At 38.2% G+C, this 14,339-nt stretch overlaps 1 non-coding gene across 1 annotated transcript; it reads right to left on the bottom strand.

The window, feature by feature from the left end:
• Window positions 1-14,025: 14,025 nt before the first annotated feature.
• LOC112700227 (small nucleolar RNA R71) lies at window positions 14,026-14,132 on the bottom strand. The gene has a single exon (XR_003153140.1). It is a non-coding gene; the product is annotated as a small nucleolar RNA R71 (small nucleolar RNA).
• Between the last annotated feature and the right edge of the window lie 207 nt (window positions 14,133-14,339).

Raw genomic sequence — 14,339 nt, 5'->3', positions numbered from 1 at the left:
GTAGCTTTAAGTTGAAGAAGAGGAGTTGAAGGAAGAATTGCAAGAAGAGGAGGAAGTAGAGATAATTGAACCAGAAGAAGCGATTGAAGATTTAGGAGATGTTGAATGCCAAGAGGAATCTCTCAAGTTGAGGATAGTGCACAACCTCCAAAGCATATTATGAATGAAGAATTGGAAGAAATGGTACAAGCAACAAGTCCTCCTATTTATGATGATTCCACATTAACATATGATCCTTTTGAACTTGATGAATCCTTCCCTATTGAATTTGGAATTGATGTTGAGGTAGATTTCACTAAACCTCCTATTTATGACTTGAGTGATCGGAAAGATCTAGAAGACATTGGTGAGGAAGCGTTTGAACTTGAGGAAGCGTGGCAAGAAGTAGAGCTTGAAGCATCTTGTCAAGTGGTGGAAGCCCCTAGAAGAGGATGGACGAGAGCGGAATGTGCTTGATAAGTCCATTTTTTTCGATATATTTTGGCTTGATTTGAATGGATTCTAACACATGAACTCACACTTAATCACCAAAATAGCATACCTTTGTGTTTGATCCCTAATTTGAACTTAAATGTGAAAACATGCATTTTTATGCTTAGATTAGTGATTTAAATTCCACCTTTATGTCATTCGATGCCGTGATATGTTCGTTGAGTGATTTCAGGTCATTTAGGCAATAATGGATGGCCAAAAGGGAAGGAAGCATGTACAAGGGTGAAAACATAAAGAAAACAAGGAAAAGCACACACAGCGAAGTGTGCGTGCGCACAAGAATGAATTTCCATGTGTGCGTTTGCACAAGCACCTGTGTGTACGCACAGGTCAACTTTTAGCCAAGTGTGCGGACGCGCACATCTGTGCATTCGCACAAGTTCCTACACGTGATTGCATTAATGAAACACGTGCTTCACGATTTCTGAGGCCTCTTGGCCCATTTCGGAAGCCTGGAACGCTGTTTTGGAGTGTTATATGAAGGAGAATTCGACACATATCAAAAGGGGGACACATTGGGAGCACTTAGAGGCATAATTTTACATTGTAATTAGGAGTAGGAGTAGTGTAGAGTAGATTTCTCTCTTAGGGTTTCATTTCCATTTCCATTGTAGCATTTTATAGCAAGCTTTGATCTTTGATTTTGCTTCTTTAATTGTAAGTACTCTCAATTTCCTTTTAATTAAAGCACTTTCATTTTCTTTGGTTCAAGTTACTTTGTTCATATTTGCAATTTTGTGTTTCTTGAAGTTTTGATCGATGAATTTTATGTTTCATCCTTCTTTTATGCTTGATTGCTTGTTTATGTTTGGTTTTGTTGATAGTTGGTTATAGGTTTCTAATTTTCCTTGCTATTTTCCATGCTTTACTTTTATGCGCACAAGGTGTTTGTGAAAATGCCTACTTTAGATTTTGAGTAGATATTCACATCTTGGCTAGAGATTTGAGTTCCTAGGATACCAGAGTCATAATGTCTGACATTTAGTGGTAATTCTTGGGGAGTTAGTTGACTGTTGTTTCCATTAAAGCTAGCCTTTTATCAACTAGTTTGGTAAGTTGGTTAGGACCTATGATTAAGGCCAATTATACTTGCTTGACTTACTCCTCTATGTTTGGGGTTAATTAAGCGAGGATAACTCATGATAATTAGCATAGTTGTGGTTATGGCAATGATAGGATTCCATGGATCCTCTTTCTCAAGTCAAGGTTCTTTATGCATTTATAGCATTTTCACTAGTTTCGATCTTGTTTGCTTTTGCTTGCATCAATTTCCAACTTTGAGTATCTCTTTGTTCTTTTATTTGTTAAGTTCATTTAATCTTTCGTTCTTTGACTTCAAATCCCCTTTTTGTCCTCACAATTGAAAGCGTAGCACTCTTAATTGCATTCCTAGGGAGAACGACTCGAGCTTTAAATACTCTCGGTTTACATTTGGTTTGAATTGAATATTTGATTGATGGCCAATTGTTGGGTTTGGACAATACTTGCAACGGACAAATACTATCTTTATTATGAAATCCAAACATATGCAATTTGTTCATGATCAAATTTGGCACCGTTGCTGGGAAGCAATTGGTGTTATATCTTTTGGTTGATGTAAATATGTTAATAGTGTAAATAGCACTTTTTGATTGTTTGTTTGCTTTTGTTAGTAGGTTTTTGTTTATCTTTTCACTATGGCTTTTTCACACCATCACTACAATGCACCCCAATGGAACCCAAACACTTACACTTATAGTCACCACTCCTATACACCATCACCTCACTATGTACAAAACCAAAACCCTTACCCTCATAAGTTTGATTGTCAACCTTCGTCACCTCAATCTTCATCTTTATATATGGATCAAGCCACACAAGAAATACTTTTCATGCTCATTCAAGAACAACAAGAGTTCCGGAAGAAGTAAGTGCAAGTCATGTCTACCTTAGCAAAAGCTTTGGATCATTTAGCTTCATTGTGTTCATGCCACAAGCAAGAAATTATAGTGGATGAATGTGTGGAACCAAGTGAAAAGTGTGGAGTGAAAGAAGAATTGCAAAATCAAGAAGAAGATGTCGAGTCACAACATGAAGTGCAAAAGGAGATATATGAAGAGTTGGTGGGAATTGATCAAGAGGATTTCATCATTCAAGATTTTTTGTCCAACTTGGGTAATTCCTTCAATGACCTTCATGAGCCTTCATTGTTAGATTTGGAAGGAGATGTTGATGTGGACTTCACGCAACCTCCAAATTTTGACTTGAGTGATGATGAGGAAGATTCAAAAGAGGTTGAGGAAGATTTTAGCTACCAAGAAGTAAAAGTATTTGTGCAAGAACGAATTAAGTGGGTGAAGATTTCTCCAACAAGCTTTCTAGCCTTACATCAATATGCCATCTTAGAAACAGATTGTCAACTTCAAACCTTTCTTAGAGTAGTGGATGGTAGACAGAAGAATGTTAATTGGAAAAGAAATGGAAATTTCATCAAAGGAGCCAATCCAACATTTAGAGTTCAATTATGGTGCAAGAGTCAATTTAGTGGATTCCTAGGAAGGCACAAGTGTTCTAATGGTGATTTAAGACATTGATCATCCAAGTGCAAGAGTGAAGATCAAGGAGAGGATGAGCAAACAACTAGGGTATGGGATCCAGGCATCAATTTAAAGATTCAACGAAGTTGGATCCTAGTTACTAGATTGAAGTCTCTCATGAGTTTGATGCAGTCTATATGGGACCCTGGAGGTCAAATCAAGAGCAAACTTGGTTGGAGATTCAAGGAGGAGTGCAAGCATAAGCCGCCCTAACAAGGATCTCCTCACCAAGTCCAACTTAGGACTTTAAACCAAAGTACTAGGTAGGAGACACCCCACATGGTAATATCCTTCTAGCTTTCTCTCTTTTACTTTTTGTTTCATGAATAATTGGCTATATTGCTTGGTTGGTTGGATTTATTTTGATGTTTGTTGGGTAATTTTAGTGTAATAATGTGTTTTGGGAGTTTTATGATGTTTTGGGACTTGAAAACCTATTTTGGATGTCATGTTTGATGCCTTGGAGGCAAAATTTTGTTGCAGGAATAGAGACCTGTGCGTACGCACAGCCTTGTGCGTCTGCACAGTTCCCCTGTTTTCCCGTCCCTGTGCATCCGCACAGCAACGTGCGCGTGCACATCCCTAAACACTCCCTCTGTTCCCAGCACTCGCACAACTTGTGCGTGTGTAAACCACCTTCTTTCCCCTCTGTGCGTGCGCACGCACACTTTCCCTATTCTGAAAAAAATGCGCTTGTGCGTGCGAATAGCACTGAGCGCACACAGAGCCTTGGACAACCCCCCTGGTCACAGCGCACGCACCACTTGTGCGTGTGAACACAACCCTTTTTCTCCCTCTGTGCGTCCGCATGCTCCCTTGTGCGTCCTTATAGGTCACCAGAATCCTTCTACTCACAGCGCCCGCACGCTATTGTGCGCGCGCATACCCTTCCTTCTCCTTTGTGTGCGTCCGTACACGACCTTGTGCGTGCGCACAGGTCACTTTTCACACAAGTCAAGGGGACTCGCGCTTTAGTTTCCCCCAAACCCCCCTGGTTTCCTTCTCTTCTTCTTTTCTCTGAAGAGCCACCCTCCCTCTCAACCCTCCGTCAACCACCCACTTTCATCCAACCCCAGCCGCTACCGGCGACCAACCCACCGTCGCCGACACCCCCTCTCTCGCTCTCTTTCTTTTCCTTCTTCTCTCTCTTCTATATTTCACTCTTCTCACTTCCTTGTACCGCGCTGTACCTTGTCTCTGCGTCACCAGCCCTAGGCCACACCTTCCCGTTCTGGCGACCAGCCACAAGCGGCGGCGAACTTCTGTGCCGCCACGAATGCAAGTGTCCTCCACCATCCTCATTCCCTTCTTCCTTTCTTCTTCTCCAACACAGGTTCCATATCCTCCCTTGTAACATGTTCTTGATCTGTTTATATTCCATTTCTTTCATATCAACTACTTTTACTTTCAGTTTTAGTAACTAGGTGGCATTAGGTTAGATGACTACAGTTATCTGGATTGAATGGTTGATGCTGGCTGATTACTTCCGATTCTTCTAGATTGAATGCTACCATGTATGAACTGTGAATGCTGTATCCATATTCTGCACATAACATGCTTGATATAATGCTTGAATGGAGTTTTTAATTCAATTTCTTTGTCTGATCAGCATATCTTTTGAATTTACTTTCCATTATACATTGTAATTCCTACGTGTGCAGTCTTTTGTTGAGTTAAATGTTGCCTGAAGTTGATTTGATTATGCACCTTAATGTAATTTTTGCTGCAACACCAAACTGAGCTTGGAATTTACCATTGTGGTTATTTTGTTTGGTGTTACCTTAGCTATGCATATTTTTCATTGGCATGATAATCTGCTGAGTTATGTACCTGCTGCTCATTTCTCTTTGCATAAACTCTAAACTAGTTTTAAACTTACAAACTTTGAAATCTGTTTAGTGTATTTTGCAGCAGTACATACAATATTTGTTTGGTGAATTGACTAACTGCTTACTCATGTGTTCTGGACCATAAATGATCATGTACATGTACTTGTTCTTTGTAAATCTTTTTCAGCAATGGAATCTAATTTCGATTGGCATTGCTTTTGGAACAAGGATTGTTTATGTGATCATTTTGCCACTTTATCTCGCGAATAAGCAGGTGCTTTAATTGCCAAATTCATTATTGCCTTTTGTGCAAATTTTTGCTAACACTTTCAATTCAAATGCAAAAGTGCAATAATCAATTCCTCTCAATTTAATTCACTTCCATTATACACCTAAGTCATATGTATGCTTTCATTATTGTCCATTCCTTCATTTGTTACTTAGGTTTCTTGATTGTGGAAAAATGCACTCTTATTGAGCATTTGACTGCTTATTACATGTTTTCCCTAAATTGAGTGTTTGTTTATCTTATTGGCTCTTACTTGAATTGTTTGAATCTTTCCTCTTTGTTTTCTGATTCTTTATTGTTTCTCCTGAGTTGTATTCTATATTTGTCTTTTCTTTTAGGATGACTCACAAAGGAAATGAGAAAGCCAATCCTTTGGCTCGCTCTCTTCCTGCGCCTCTGAGTACTTTATCGGATACATTCATCAATGTAGAAGCCCAAGAACAATATAAAAAAGTGGAATCAAAAGCCTTTCACTACGAGAGAAAGCTGAACTTACCGGAAAAATATGCGGACCAAGTTTTGAATAGATTAAATTTTTACCGTTGGAAATTCATAGAATTCAATCCGGTGTAAGTCAATGAATACTAGGTCAAAGAATTCTACGCAAATCTCTTAAAGAGGGACGCCCCAACTATTTTTTTTCTGAGAGGTGTCACATTGGACACCTCTAATACTACTTTAGAGGCCCTCTTAGATATTCCACATATTCCTCCGGCTCGTGACGCTTACCCTCAGATAATGAGGGAATTGTTATCGGGCAAGCTGTCATTGGATGTCGTCCTGAAGAAGATTGGCACACCTGATGCCAGATGGGAGTACATCAGGGGAGAAAACACGGTCCCACAGAGCATCGCATGCACTGATCTCAATCCGGAGGCGAGGATCTGGCAACAGATCATTGCCGACTACATCCTACCGAACACGCATGCCATGCACATCAAGGTCCGTGCGGCAGTCTTATTATGGGCTATTTTAGAGGAGAAGAGGATTTATGTTCTTCTCCTTATCAGAGACTCGATGTGGAAGGTGACACAGAAATAGAAGTACAACATCCCCTTCCCATCGTTGATCACCAGATTAGCCACTCTATTTGGAGTGGAGACACGTCCAACAGACCGGATGTCCGTCCTTATCAGCAAGCAGCCATTTCTGCCATATGGCGACTATGACGGACCGCCAAAAAAGAAGAGAAAGACCACTGAGCCACCATCATCCTCAGCAGAGCATTCAACACCTCCAGCACCTCCTGTGCCCACACCCCAACTTCAGACACCCTTTGAGCTGGGTCGGGAGATCTTGGAGACTTTCCACCGTTTTGAGCGCCACAACGCTCGCCGCTTCCAGTGGATTATGGAAAAGTTTGAGCGTCGAGACCTTGTGCCACCTCCTTTGGATACACTAGAGCATGAGCTTGAGACTGAGGAGCCAGAGCCTGAAGAGCTAGCAGCTGAAGCTAGCCAGGCAGACGAGCCCCATGTGCAGCCAACAGCAGAGACCACAGTTGAGGAGTCTACAGTTTAGATAGTAGTAGAGTCAGTAGTTTAGATAGTTGAGGAGCTGGCAGCTGTAGCCGAGCCGAGAGCTGAGACAGCAGCAGAGCCAGCTGGCCAGGCATTTGAGAAGCATAGAGCTGAGCCCACCACACGGTTGTCCAGTGTCATTATTGTGTATCACCGTCATCACTACCCACCACCGCCAGATGGTGGAGCTTCGCAAAGTTGATCACCCCGGTCCGACTTTTGGCACGGAAGACCATACATCATCTAAGTGTGGGAGAAGATCTACCATTTTTGGGTGTAAACATTCCCTTCTGAACACTTGTCATTTAGTTTACTTTAGTTTTACTATGCTTTTGTAGATATTTTTGGCACGTTACTTTACTTTTCGCGACATATTAGTACTGTGATATATATATATATATATATATATATATATATATATATATATATATATATATATATTAGTTGTTTCTAGTTATGTCTAGTATTGCACTTTCATTTTGGTATATATGCGTATTGCATCTTATAATGCATGGTAAATAGTATAGATATGGATTGTGATTGGATGATGTGAACAGCCTATGCCTAGCTCATTTTGATCCTAATTGTTCATGTTACTTTTTGCTTGTTGAAAATTAGGAGAACTAGGAAATTTTGAAAATTTACATCCATCACAACATACATATATATAGGAAATAATTTTGGTGATAAACAACGAGGATTTCCTAGAAATTTGGGCTTTCTAAAAGATTAATTTGGAAATTATTTTCAAACTTGCTTGAATGGATTTTTATGGAACATAGAAGAGTAAAGAACAAAAACCTTGTGATCTTTTTAGCTATATTGAGTGGTTACACATTTTAACCGCTATTTTTGTTCATTGTGTGTTATATCTCTTCTGTGATTGTAATCTTGGTTTTGTTTAATTCTTTATTTCCAATGATTGATGTTTGCAATGCATTAAGTATGATTGAGGCCATCTTTGAATTAAACTCACTTTTTCCATATAGCCTACCCTTTGCATCTACCATTGTTAACCGCTTTTGAGCTTTATTTACCCCATTGTTCTTAATTTTAGCACATCACAACCTTAAGCGAAAAAACCATGAATTACCTTGGATTGTATCCTTGATTAGCTTAGGTTGAAGGAGTGTGTTACATTTAAGTATGGCGGAATTGACGTCGAATAAAACCATTGGCTAGGAATTTTTTCTCAAAATAAGATTGGCGTTGTGATGTTGTGGAAAACGATCCAACACAAAACTCACCGGCAAGTATACCGGGTCGCATCAAGTAGTAATAACTCACAAGAGTGAGGTCGATCCCATAGGGATTGATGGATCAAGCAACTTTAGTGGGTGATTAGTTTAGTCAAGCTAACATTGAGTGAATTGTGTGAAGTTGAGCAACAAAATACAAATAGCAATGAACTTAAACTGCAGAATGTAAATAGGCAGGAAGCTTAAAGAGCAAGCAATGTAAATTGCAAAAACATAAATGGCAAGAAATGTAAATTGTAGTAAATATAAAGGGGAGTGGGAGCAGGGAAATTAACTGAGAACAGTAGATCAAAGCTTAGAACAATTGCAGGGAAAGTAAATTCAAGATAAATGGAACATATGATTCAAATTTAGGCTCAATGTAAACTGAGACGTGTAATTACAGAAAAGTAAAAGTAGCAGAATAGGAAATCAGCAAGAAGACTTAAATCAATTTTGAAATCTCAAAAAGCACTTAACAATTTCAATGAAACAGTAAAAGCAGAAGGAAAGCCAAGAGCTCAATTGCTCACTTGATCAAGATAGAACCAAAATTTAACTCAATTGTAAATCCAGAAGAGAAATTGAGGATCTCAAGGGTCAAAGAGACTAGAAAACAAGTCTAGATCTCAATTCATTCCTTGATCCAACAGTAAATAACTTGAAAAAGATAGAGAAATAAAAATAGTAAAGAGACTTTGATTCAAATCACACTTCACTAAAATGTTGCAGAAGAAGAACAAAGAGAAATCTCAAAGGGAGAATGAAACAGAATTCCTTCAATTCTCCACCCAAGATTCAAACAGAAATGAAAACTAAAAAAAAGAGAGCAAAATGAAAACTAAAGAGTGCAAAACTCCCTATTGGAGCCAGCCTCTTTATTTGTTCATGAAATGAAACTAATGCCTTTATATAAGCTTTTGCAAAATGAAAATGAAAAAATGAAATTAAAAACAAATTTACAAAATGAGATTCCTATTCAAGCTTCTCTGTGTCTTTGAATTATGTGGGCTTTGCTTGCTTTGGAGTGGTCCTTTTAATTTGTGGAGAGTTGAATTAAATGGGAATTTAGGTTGAATTTTTGGCCCATGGGTCACACTCCCAGGGCAAACCTCGGTTGGTGCCAAGAGCCGAGCTTCAACTTGTGTCCCTGGCCTATTGATGCAGCATGACAAAGCTCTCTCCAAGAGCTCAAAGCTCTCGGCAAGAGATTCTTCTTTGTCTCTAGTGAAGCCTCCAAGTTCAAACCATGATGGAAGCATTTGGGGAGAACTACTTCCTTGCTTCCCTTGGTCTCCCTCTTCGAATCCTGGTGGAAGCATTGGCTGATTTTTTTTGCTTGTTTTTGGCCCTTAAGATGCCTTTCACTCGTGCCTTAATTCTATGCCAAATATAAATTTCCATATATCGTTGTAAAGCTCTAAATGTCAGCTTTCTAACGCAACTGAAAGCACATCAATTGAACACCCGTAGCTTAAGTTATAGTCCTCTGAAGGAGGCATGGTCATGTTGTGAGCGCCCAAGTTTAACTTAGCCAAAATTTTGCTTCCAAGCTCATTTTTTTTAGGCAAGCCCGAAAAAGCTCTTGGCAAAGCTCTTGGCAAGAGCTGAGCTTTGAGTTTGCCTTGCTTCCTTCTTCCTTGTAGTGTTTGGTTAAGCTCTTGGCAAGAGCTTGGCCTTTGATTTTTTGAAGTAAAGCTCTCCACAAGAGCTCTAGGTTCTTGGCAAGAGCTTTGTGCTCTTATTCCTTAAATTCAGCCACGCTTTTCTTCCCTTGGGTCACGCTTCTCTTCCTTGATTTGGTCATGGGCCACGCTTTTAAAAGCGTGGCCTAAGGCTCCAAAGTGTGCTCCAACTTCAAAGTGTGCCCCAAAGCTCTTTTTTTCTCCTTTTTAGCTTATTTTGTGCTTCTTTGCTTCTTTTTCTTCTTATTTCCTACAAGAATTATAAAATTAACAGATCAAGGAAATATACCATTTAAGCACAAAATCATTCAATATTTAAGCACAAATCATCAATTTCTTGTATGAAAAAGCATAGAAAAACATGACATGGTGACATGTCATCACGTTGTAAGCATAGTTCCAAGCCAACAAGCAATGCCCAAATCAAATGTTACAATTTAAATCAAAATAACCAGGAGTAATTAAACCTCGGGTCGTTCTCCCTAGGAATGCAATTGAAGTGTTATACGCTTTCGGTTGTTAGGACAAGAAGGGGTTTTGCAAAATTGAAAGAATAAAAGGGTAAAAGAACTAAGGAATGCTCAAAATTGTTAATCGATGCAAGTAAAAGGAAACAAGATCAAAACTAGTGAAAGTGCATAAAAGAAGCCTTGACTTAGGAATTGAGGGTCCAAGGAATCCTATCATTGCCATAACCACAATTATTGTAATTATCATGAGTCAATGTCGCCTAATCAATCCCAACCATTGAGGAGTAAGTCCAGCATGAATAATTGACCTTACTTCAAAAGTCCTAACCAACTTACCGAACTAGTTGATAAAGGCTAGCGTCAATGGAAACAAGAGTCAACTAACTACCCAAGAATTACCACTAAATGTCAGACATTATGACTCTAGTATCCTAGGAACTCAAAACAAGCCAAGTTGTGAAAATATACTCAAAATCTAAAGTTGGCATTTTCACAAACACCTTGTGTGCATAAAAGTAAAACATGAAGAATTACAAGGAAAATGATAAAACTGTAACCAACTATCGACAAAACCAAATGTAAACAAGCAATCAAAATAAAGGAAGCGTGAAACAAAAAATTCATTGATCAAAACTTCAAGAAACACAAAATTGCAATATAAACAAAGTAACTTGAACCAAAGAAAATGAAAGTGCATTAATTAAAAGGAAATTGAGAGTACTTACAATTAAGGAAGCAAAATGAAATATCAAAGCTTGCTATAAAATGCTACAATTGAAATGGAAATGGAAACTACATAAACCCTAGGAGAGCTCTCTATTCTACACTACTCCTACTCCTAATACTATGAAAAACTATGTAAAACTGTGCTCCAATCTCCCCTACACTTAAGGGTTGCATGGTCCTCCGTGCACGAACACAATCTGGGGAGAATGGCTCTAAAGCGCTCTAACTTCAGTTGGCAAATGCGGGGGCTTGGGCTGTGGTAAAATCTCCAAGTCCAATGCGGGCTTGGCATCTCCATCCTTGATGTCCTCCTCCTTTCCCGGATCCTTGCCGTTATGTCTCATCCTAAAAAACAGTGAATAAGGTATAAATAGGAATCATAAGGCAAGTAGCAAAAAAGGGTAAAGGAGTAAGTAAATAAGCATCTAATTGAGGAAGCTTCCATAGAGGTGTGTTATGATAAAAAAATGAGCCATGTGTGCATTCCAATTATGCGCGCAGTTGGAACACACACAACGGCCAGTTAAAACGGCATCCACACAATCAAAAAGGTAAAGATGAGTTCCTCAATTAAATAGCCTAAGTTGCAAGAAATAGATGAACATCAATTAAGGACAAGCATACTTAGGCAACTACCATAAGAGTGAATTGAGTTTAGGAATTATTGGATATTGAAGTTGTGCATGTGAAAGTGCAAAATTGATAAAAGATAGCGCAATTAACAATAACCAATTTAATAATGAACCAAAAACTCCTTATTCATCATGAAAAATAAAGAAAGGGTCACATGGTAAGATACTTGTTACAAAAAGTGGCTGATGCGTGAGCATCTTGTCTATCTTTTCCTAGTGAATTTGCATCTAATTTGTTGAGTTTAATTAAGAATTAATTATATTTTAGCCACTATGGATGCTATTTTGAGTTTTGTGCAATTTTATTTATTTTAGGTAGCATTCGGATGGATTTGATGAAGTTTCTGCAGAGAAAAAGAAGAAACCAAAGAGATGACCAGCGAAGACTGACGCGGACGCACGGCTCACGCGATCACGCAGAATGGAAAAATCACAATGATGCGATCGCGTGCATGACGCGGACGCGTGGACTGGAATCTGCACAATTGACGCGAACGCGTGGACGACGTGGACTCGTCACATGCGCCACGTTCAGAAAAAGCAGAAAAACGCTGGAGGCAAATTCTGGGCTGTTTTAACCCAGTTTCTAGCCCAGAAAACACAGATTAGAAGCTGCAGAATGGACAAATCAAGTGGTCCCCACCCATCAACTGAAGATCTGTTAATTAATTCGAATTTAAATTCAAATCTTATCTTTTAGGAAAATATATTATTTTTAATTTTAGATAATTAGATTTTAAATTTGTTAGGATTAGTTATAAAAAGGGATCTGGCGCCATCAGATTGGAACACAGTGCATTTTACTAGAACCCTTATTTTTCTTCTTTGAACCATGAGCAACTAATCCTCCATTGTTAAGGTTAGGAGCTTTGTCTATTTGTATGGATTGATTTGTTTAATCTTTTTAATTTAATCCATGTTTAGATTTATATTTCAATAATTATTTTCGTTCTTTATTTTATGAATATGGGTGGAAGGGAAGTATGACCCATGTTCTAATTGAGTTCTTGTAAAACTTGGAAAAGCTCTTTACTTGAACAATAGCTTGAAAACATATTATACTGAATTTCTAATTGTTTGTATTTAACGGGATACGTGACATATAATCCCCTTATTTTTGGATAATTAAGATTCTTTTGGCATATAAACTAGAAATTGATCATCACCCTCTAATTGGAATTAATTGACCAAGGAATTGGCAGTTAATGAGTATTAGATGAGACTAGGAAGGTCTAAGGAATTAGGGTATAGTCACAAATAGTTTACCATGAATTAAATATTGCATGATTAAATTAGTTAGTAAGAAAAGTTAATCCGGAAAAATAGATAACTCTAAAACCTTAACTGTTTTCTCTATATTTTATTCCCAACTTATTTATTTGCCTGTCTTTAATATTCTTAATTTACTATTTAATGCTCTTTGAAGTTCCAAACACTATTTTCTGTTTGTCTAACTAATCCTATCAAACACTATTGTTGTTGAATCCATCAATCCTTGTTGGATCGACCCTTACTCACGTAAGGTATTACTTGGTACGACCCGGTGCACTTGCCGGTTAGTTTGTGGGTTATAAAATACCGCACCAAGTTTTTGGCGCCGTTGCCAGGGATTGATAGTGATTAACAACTATTCGTTGTTTGATTGCTTAGATTAGATAATTTTTCTTTTAATTAGTTTTTTTATTATTATTATTAGTATTTTTCGAAAAAAATCTTTTCTTTACGTTTATATTTTTTTTCTTTTCCGTTACACTTCTTTTTTTTCTTTCGTTCCCCCCTCCCCTGTTACGTTTTCCTTCTTTTTTTCTCTTTTATTATAAAAAAATATAAAAAATAAAAAAATAAAATATATATATATATATATACAAAAAAATATATCTAAAAAATCTTTCTCTTTATGTTTATTTTTTTTCTTTCTATCTATTTATTTATTTTATTTAGTATTTTTTCTTTACACAGGTTACCTCACTGGGAATTCACTGCACTCTGACGTAGAGATTCCCATTCATTCTTGTTTTATGTTTGTTTATGCGCAGGAACAGAGACAAAGAACATCTCTTAGACTTTGATCTTGAACCTGAAAGGACTTTCAAGCGGCATTTACAACAAGCAAGACTTTACAAGGCTGCAGAATCCACTATGGATCCGAATAATACTGATAATGCCAATGTGGCAAACCCAAATAGAAATGAGCAACAAAGGAGAGTGCTTGGCTCTTACTCTTCTCCTACTACAGATCTTTATGGAAAAAGCATCGTGGTGCCTCCTATTACTGCGAATAACTTTGAGTTGAAGCCTCAGCTGGTTACCTTGGTGCAACAAAACTGCCAGTATCATGGTCTTCCCCACGAAGACCCAAATCAATTTATTTCTAGTTTTCTGCAAATTTGTGATACTGTGAAGACAAATGGAGTAAATCCAGATGTGTACAAACTCATGCTCTTCCCGTTTGCTCTGAGGGATGGAGCAAAGCTATGGCTATATTTCCAACCCAATGAGAGTTTGGATACTTGGAACAAGGTGGTTACTGAGTTTCTCACAAAATTTTTCCCACCAAAGAAGCTAATTAAGCTTAGGATGGAGGTTCAGACCTTCAGGCAAAAGGATGGTGAAACTCTATATGAAGCTTGGGAGAGATACAAGCTACTGACTAGGCAATGCCCTCCAGATATGTTCTCCAAATGGACTCAACTAGATATCTTTTACGAAGGCTTGGGTGAAATGTCCAAGATGTGCTTAGACAATTCTACAGGAGGCTCACTACACAAGAAGAAGACACCGGAGGAGACCATTGAGCTTATTGAATTGGTTGCAAGCAACCAATATTTATACTCATCTAACAGGAATCCTGTGAACTCTGAAACCCCTCAAAAGAGAGGCGT

Source organism: Arachis hypogaea, chromosome 6, assembly GCF_003086295.3.
Source record: "Arachis hypogaea cultivar Tifrunner chromosome 6, arahy.Tifrunner.gnm2.J5K5, whole genome shotgun sequence".
Lineage (NCBI taxonomy): Eukaryota > Viridiplantae > Streptophyta > Magnoliopsida > Fabales > Fabaceae > Arachis > Arachis hypogaea.
The sequence above is the reverse complement of the archived record's forward strand: the minus strand, read 5'-3'. Positions and strand labels throughout refer to the sequence as shown.